Source organism: Schistocerca piceifrons, chromosome 6 (genome assembly GCF_021461385.2).
Source record: "Schistocerca piceifrons isolate TAMUIC-IGC-003096 chromosome 6, iqSchPice1.1, whole genome shotgun sequence".
Taxonomy (NCBI): domain Eukaryota; kingdom Metazoa; phylum Arthropoda; class Insecta; order Orthoptera; family Acrididae; genus Schistocerca; species Schistocerca piceifrons.
In genome coordinates this window covers 343,214,008-343,222,125 of record NC_060143.1, presented here as the reverse complement: position 1 = coordinate 343,222,125, position 8,118 = coordinate 343,214,008, and the positions used below count along the sequence as shown (strand labels likewise).

At 47.6% G+C, this 8,118-nt stretch overlaps 1 pseudogene; it reads left to right on the top strand.

Moving 5' to 3' along the window:
* The first annotated feature begins 6,827 nt into the window (after nt 1–6,827).
* Nucleotides 6,828–6,945, top strand: LOC124803883 (annotated as a pseudogene).
* The last annotated feature ends 1,173 nt before the right edge of the window (nt 6,946–8,118 follow it).

Sequence of the window (8,118 nt, the reverse complement as noted above, 5' to 3'; positions counted from 1 at the left end):
TTTGTGGTACCGATCTGCGTTGCCGACTCTCATGTGGCATCATGATCTCTGCATGATTCCATACATAGATGTTCACGACGGTAGCGCATGAACATCCAAAGAGCTTACTCGTTTCCAAGATGCTCATTCCCAGACGCCGGTTAACAACAATCTGCCCTTTTTCAAAGTCGGTCATGACATACGATTTCGCCACTAGTTGCTCGTATCATAGCTTGTATTTGTCTCTGCCCCGCTAATATAGTTTCCTTACTGCGTTGCATGCCTGCAGAGCCACCAGGTGACATTCAACCTCGTGGTGTGCAGTGGTCGTAACGTTCTGGTTGGGGTTGTTTGGGGGAGGAGACCAGACAGCGAGGTCATCGGTCTCATCGGATTAGGGAAGGACGGGGAAGGAAGTCGGCCGCGCCCTTTCAAAGCAACCATCCCGGCATTTGCCTGGAGCGATTTAGGCAAATCAAGGAAAACCTAAATCAGGATGGCTGGACGCTGGATTGAACCGTCGCCCTTCCGAATGCGAGTCCAGTGTGCTAGCCTCTGCACCACCTCGCTCGGTATAACGTTGTGGCTGATCAGTTAGTATTTTTGCTTAAGACATGACGTCATGTCATGGAGTAACAATTCATTTTTAACTCTGTTCCCACCATATTGGATCCAGAATCGCTACTTACAAAGAACAGGTTTCCTCTGAGAATCTTATTCTGGTGCACGATCACTGATCCCAGACACGATGTTTGGTATGCCACTGTAATCAGACACAATGGAGGGTGGAAGTAAATGGAATGTACAGTACAGGAATTACAGTATAACTTTAGACAGTATGCAGTCGTAGTGAATGGTTCAAAACTGGTGTCCTAGGCACTAATAACATATCACGCAATTTTGTTGCAGTATCAGTCATGTTAATGGTCAGCAGTTTCGTTATGTACGTATTTTCTCTCTCTGTATATATGTACAGCTGTTACTCTGGTGAAAATGCGGTTTTTTTTTGGTGAGATCATACATAATGCTCCATTGTTGTTACACTTAGTTAAATGATTCATCATAGACTGGCTCCAACAGGATTACTGATTCTGTGCAATATTAGGGCATCATAGTGAACTGGTTTCAGTTTCGACAGTTCACTGAGTATGCAGCCTACAGTTTGAGTGTAGCAGATCTCCCTCAAAAGCAACCCCAGTAGTGATGAGAAGACACAGTGCTCTCTCTCCACCAACTCATCGCTCCAGTTCTGTGTGTGAATTCCCTCAAAAGTTACCCTGATAGTGCTGGGAAGACACATCTTCACAGTGGTGTCCACCAGCGTACCTCTCCAATTCTGTGTGTTATTTCCCGCAAAAGTGATCCAGATCCAGAAACTGATGACGCCAGTACGCCAATATCGATACATAAGAATGTATCTAAGAAGTACATATGGGCCTTAAGATGGCATAGTGAAATGCTGAAACTGGTAATCAAAATAAAATAAAATAACTTCTCAAATACACTTACATCTGTCTGATGAATTTCTTTGATAAAATTTTGACGAGCCGCTGTCCCGGTTCCACGATGGATCGACAAAGATTTTATACACTCAGGTGACAAAAGTCAAGGGATAGCGACATGCACATAGACAGATGGCGCTAGTACAGCGTAACCACGGTATAAGAGGGCAGTGCATTGGCGGAGCTGTCATTTGTACTCTGGTGATTCACGTGAAGGGGTTTCCGACGTGTTTATGGCCGCGGAATCGTAGTTGAAATTAGACGCTTGGGACAGTCCCTTTCGGAAAACGTTAGCGAATTCAGTATTCCGCGACCCACAGTGTTAAGAGTGTGCCGAGAATAGCAAATTTCAGGCATTACCTCTCACCATGGACAACGCAGTAGTCGACGGCCTTCAGAGAGCAGCGGCTTTTGCTTGCGTTGTCAGAATTAACAGACAAGCGACACTTCTTTAAATACCGGCAGAAATCAATGTGGGACGTACAGAGAACATATGCGTTAGTACAATGCAGCGAAATGTTGCGTTAATGGCTAGGGCAGCAGGCGACAGACACGAGGGGCCTCGCTAACACCACAACATAGCCTGCAGCGACGCTCCAGGTCTCGTGACCATACTGGATTGACCCTTGACGACTCGAAAACCTGGTCAGATGAGACCCAATTTTGGTTGATAAAAGCTGATGGTAGAGTTCGAGTGTGGCGCAGACCCCACGAAGCCATGGACCCAAGTTGTCAACAAAGCTCTGTGCAAGCTGGTGGTGGCTCCACAATGGTGTGGAATGGATTGATCCTTCAGTCCAACTCAATCGATCATTGCCTGGAAATGGTTGTGTTGACCTACTTGGAGACCATTTTCAGCCATTCATGGACTTCATGTTTCCCAGGAACGATGGAATTTTTTTGGATGACAGTGTGCCATACCACCAAGGCACAGTTATTCACGATTGGTTTGAAGAAGATCCTGGACGATTCAGGCGAATGATTTCGCCACATAGATCGCCCAACATGGGACGTAATGGAGAAGTCAGTACGTGCGCAAAATCCTACACTGGCAACACTTTCGTAACTATGAACGGCTGTAGAGACAGTACGGCTCAGTATTCCTGCAGGGATTTCTAGTGACCTGTGGAGTCCGTGCCACATCGAGATTCTGCAATATGTCAGGGAAAGCAGGTCTGACACGATATCAGGAGGCATTCGTTGGCTTTTGTCATCTCAGTGTAGACGTAATTGGGAATGCTTGAAGGTACATGTATACTTAATGAGGCATCGATTGCAAGCACATTAGAATAGCATCCAGCGTGGGGCATGTACTTTCAGATGATCACTTATTTGCTTACTGTCCCATCTGAGAGGTGAACTCTTCATCGGCGTCCAACGTGTGGCCTAACTAAATATGTCAGATTTCAGTAGACAACCCCGCAGATGGTGTGGGTGTTGGACTCACTTGAGCGGCCTGAGAAGGCAGCAAGAGGAAGCCAGGGGCCGCAGCAGGTGCTCGAATTGGCGCTGCACCTCAGGCAGACCCCAGGGCTCGCCACCCGCGTCCAAGTTGGAGGGCAGCGACTGCGGCTGCGTCTGCCCATCGTCCGGTGTGTACAGCGCCTCGCGAGCTGCGTCGTACCCGAAGTTGCCGTAGCGCGCGAGCCGACTCTCCGGGATGACATCACGCACCGTGGCGCCCTCTGCTGACACACACACACACTGGTGCCTGAGACCACCCCTCCTCAAAAATGACCTCATTGCACAACCATTGCACAGGGCACATGGCGAGGAACAGTCAGTACACTGCCTGACAGCCGGCCGAAGTGGCCGTGCGGTTAAAGGCGCTGCAGTCTGGAACTGCAAGACCGCTACGGTCGCAGGTTCGAATCCTGCCTCGGGCATGGATGTTTGTGATGTCCTTAGGTTAGTTAGGTTTAACTAGTTCTAAGTTCGAGGGGACTAATGACCTCAGCAGTTGAGTCCCATAGTGCTCAGAGCCATTTGAACCATTATGAACTGCCTGACAAAGAAAGTGAAGCTGCCAGAAGATATAACCGAATGTCAATGTAACTTTAGACAGACACACTATCAGGAAGTATGTAAACTATTAAACTCTCTATTCTCTGTGGCAGGTAGAAGCGCCACCAAGGTGCGTTGGTGTTTTTCGTAATTAGTGTTGTTATCAGGCCTGGTAGCGAATATAAGGGCCGTCAAAAGCGCCAGATGTTGAGTGATCACTGTGACGAATACAGAGATGCCACGAACTCGTGGGAGACAGTCTTCTCAGCACTTTACTGAGTTTGGAAGTGGCCTCATTGTCGGTCTCCATTTGGTAGGCTGGTTGGGGGGGGGGGGGGGGTGCATTATCCACTTTGTGAGGCATTGGGATGTTACAGTAGCCCAGTGTTGGACACCTTGGGAACGAGAATCACATTCATACTCGTCATCAAGGTTTCGGTCGCCCACATCTGACCACTCTCATGGAATTGTGCACCATGCATACTGTAACCCCTTGACATCTGCCATATGAGAACAAGTAATGGTCTCCCTGCAGCGTTGTCTGTCATTCCACTCCAACGAATAGCTGCAGTTGGACTAGGGGAATTACTGTTACACAGGTAGGCTGCCAGTAACATCAGACCACGAACGGCTGCGTTTGGAGTGGTGTCGTGATTGGGAAGCACAGACTGCCGATGAATGACGTGCATTGCGTTCAGAAATGAATGGCAGTTCCGTACGACCACGGATGACCATCGTTGGCGAGTGTGAGGGCGACGTGGTGAGAGGTTCCATTCTTACAATGTTTTGGGGAGCCACACTGGTGTTACATCTGGCATCATGGTATTGGCAGCCATCGGATGTGACTTCAGGTCACAGCTGGTAGTGATTGAGGGAACACTGACGGCACAACAGTATGTCACTGACATTCTGTAGTGTTACGTGTTACTTTTCACCGTATTGTGGCGCCATTTTTCAACAAAAAAATTGTTCAAATGGCTCCGAGCACTATGGGACTTAACATCTGTGGTCATCAGTCCCCTAGAACTTAGAACTACTTAAACCTAACTAACCTAAGGACATCACACACATCCAAGCCCGAGGCAGGATTCGAACCTGCGACCGCAGTGGTCACGCGATTCCAGACTGAAGCGCCTAGAACAGCACGGCCACGCCGGCCGGCATTTTTCAACAGAACAAGGCTCATACACATACGACGCACGTCTCTATGAATAGCCTGCATGATGTAAGGTGCTCACGTGGCCAGCAAAATTCTCAGATCTGTCTCCAATAGAACGTGTGTGGGACCAGCTTGGATGTCAATTCTGTCCAGTATCCTGGATGACAGGGACCATTTACAACAGCTGTGAGCCATCTTGCCTCAGGAAACGGTACGACGCCTTTATGACACCCTTGAAAAAGGATTCAATGCTTGCATCCAGGCCAGAAGAAGGACTGTAACGTTGTATGGATAGGTGGGCTGACATTGAAAAGTTCTTTGTAAATTTGACTGCATTTCTTAATCACTGAAATAACATCGCATATCTTCTCATCCTATGAGATTTCTTTTCGGTTTTTGGTCCCCTTCTTCACTTGCTTTATCAGGCTATGTATTTTAGGAAGCAGTAGTACAGTCTAATTCTGATACAACGTTTTGTGTGACATGTGTCTAACTTCTGCTGGTGACAGAGCTATAGCTGTTAGAATGTAACCCGAAGAATTACTCACAGAAAGTGTTCAGCAAAGGCAAGTGATTAAGTTCAAAGCCGATTTTCATTAATTCCATCTCCGAGTTGAATGCACTCTCGAATTCTCTCAACAACACCATGTGTAGCTGTTCTGAGGTCGTCTTGACTTCTCTTACAAGGGTGCCGCTGTTCATAATGCGAAAGATTAATTCGTTTCTTGTATTTGCTTTGTATTTATAGACTTCCCGTTTGAGCCAACCCGACTGACGAAAATCTAAAGGAGTTAGTTCCGAGGACTTTGATGGCTAGGAAACGTAACCATTTCTGCCGATATGTCTTTCAGAGAATGTTAGGTGTAGACAGCTTGCCACCTGATCGCTAGAGTGTGCAGTGTCCTATTAATGATACAAGACGATACCCATCCTTGTAGCCGGAAGAACTTACAGCAAGGCTGAAAGCTCATTTTCAAATAGTCTAGATGCGGGGCCCTGTAAGACGATGTGGTTACATAACAAGATCAATGAATTAATTGTCTATATTATAACGCCACGCATTTATAGACAAGCGTTCCTAAAAAATGTGTGTCCACAAACGGACAGTGATTTTTATCAAGTAAGAAGATGGTCCACTTCTGGCCCTTATGCAAGCAGTTTTTCGGCTTGGCGTTGATTGATTGAGTTGTTGGTTGTCCTTTGAGGGATATGGTGCCGAATTCTGTGCAACTGGTGGGTTAGATCGACAAAATCCCGATCTAGTTGGAGGCGTCTGTCCATAATGCTCCAAACGTTCTCAACTGGGTAGGGATACGGTTAGCCTACTGGCCAAGGTAGGCTTTGGCAATCACGAAGACAAGCAGCAGAAACTCTCACCGAGTGCAGATGGGCGTTATCTTGCTGAAATATAAGCCCAGGATGACTTACCATGAAGGGCAACAAAATGGGGCGTGGAATATCGCCGACGAACTGCTGTGTTGTAAGAGTGCCGCGGTTCACAACCAAAGGGGTCCCGCTATGATATGAAATGGCACCCCAGGCGATTACTCCTGGCTGTCGGGCCATATGGTGGGCAACAGTCAGGCTGGTATCGCATCACAGTCCATGCTGTCTCGAGACACGTCTTAATTGGGCATCGGGGCTCAGTTCGAAGCGGGACTCATCACTGAAGACAATTCTACTCAGTCAATGATATTCCAGGCTGAAGACGTGCCTGGGGACGCCCCAGACAGCAGTGAAATAGCAATCTGGCTGTTGCCCAGCATACGCCCTGACAACCAAGAATGATGGTCTGTGCGTCATTTATTTTCATAATAGTATCCCATTTGGTTGTTATCCACGCACCCTTACCGCACAGAGATCAGTCGACGATAATCTACTCCCGTTTTGTTGCCCTTTATGGTAAACCATTCTGTGCTTACATTTCAGCAAGATAATGCCCGCCCGCACATGGCGAGAGTGTTTACTGCTTGTCTTCGTGTTTTCCAATGGCTAGCAATGTTGCCGGATCTCTCCCCAATCGAGAATGTTGGGACCATTACAAGTAGGGCCCTCCAACCGTCTTGGAACTACGACGATCTAACTCGCCGAATGCACAAAATTTGAAACAATATCCGTCAGTAGGGCAGCCAACGACCCTTTCAATCAATGGCAGGCGAATAAATGATTGCGCAATGGGCAGAGCCAACAGCCTTGCCGCAGTGGTAACACCAGTTCCCGTCAGATCACCGAAGTTAAGCACTGTCGGGCTGGGCTAGCACTTGGATGGGTGACCATCCGGTCTGCCGCGCGGTGTTGGCAAGCGGGGTGCACTCAGCCCTTGTGAGGCCATCTGAGGAGCTACTTGATTGAGAAGTGGCGGCTCCGGTCTCAGAAACTGACATACGGCTGGGAGAGCGGTGTGCTGACCACATGCCCTCTATATCCGCATCCAGTGACGCCTATGGGCTCAGGATGACACGGGGGCCGGTCGGTACCGTTGAACCTTCATGGCTTGTTCGGGAGGGGTTTTAGTTTTTTTAATGGGCAGAGGTGGACCAACATTTATTGAGTTTCTCAATTTATGAAGCTCTTTCTCTTGAATAAATCATCCAGTTTTCTTGAAATTATAATCATTTTTTTACCTTTAGATGTATATCGCATCTACCCTTTTCCGTCCCGTTCAGATAATTCCTTCATGGCGCAACGATTTTTTTGTCTTAGGATTTATTTACATTCCCTCTTGATACAGGGTGTTTCAAAACTGACCGGTATATTTGAAACGGCAATAAAAACTAAATGAGCAGCGATATAAATACACCGTTTGTTGCAATATGCTTGGGACAACAGTACATTTTCAGGCGGACAAACTTTCGAAATTACAGTAGTTACAATTTTCAACAACAGATGGCGCTGCAAGTGATGTGAAAGATATAGAAGACAACGCAGTCTGTGGGTGCGCCATTCTGTACGTCGTCTTTCTGCTGTAAGCGTGTGCTGTTCACAACGTGCAAGTGTGCTGTAGGCAACATGGTTTATTCCTTAGAACAGAGGATTTTTCTGGTGTTGGAATTCCACCGCCTAGAACACAGCGTTGTTGCAACAAGACGAAGTTTTCAACGGAGGTTTAATGTAACCAAAGGACCGAAAAGCGATACAATAAAGGATCTGTTTGAAAAATTTCAAAGGACTGGGAACGTGACGGATGAACGTGCTGGAAAGGTAGGGCGACCGCGTACGGCAACCACAGAGGGCAACGCGCAGCTAGTGCAGCAGGTGATCCAACAGCGGCCTCGGGTTTCCGTTCGCCATATTGCAGCTGCGGTCCAAATGACGCCAACGTCCACGTATCGTCTCATGCACCAGAGTTTACACCTCTATCCATACAAAATTCAAACGCGGCAACCCCTCAGCGCCGCTACCATTGCTGCACGAGAGACATTCGCTAACGATATAGTGCACAGGATTGATGACGTCGATATGCATGTGGGCAGC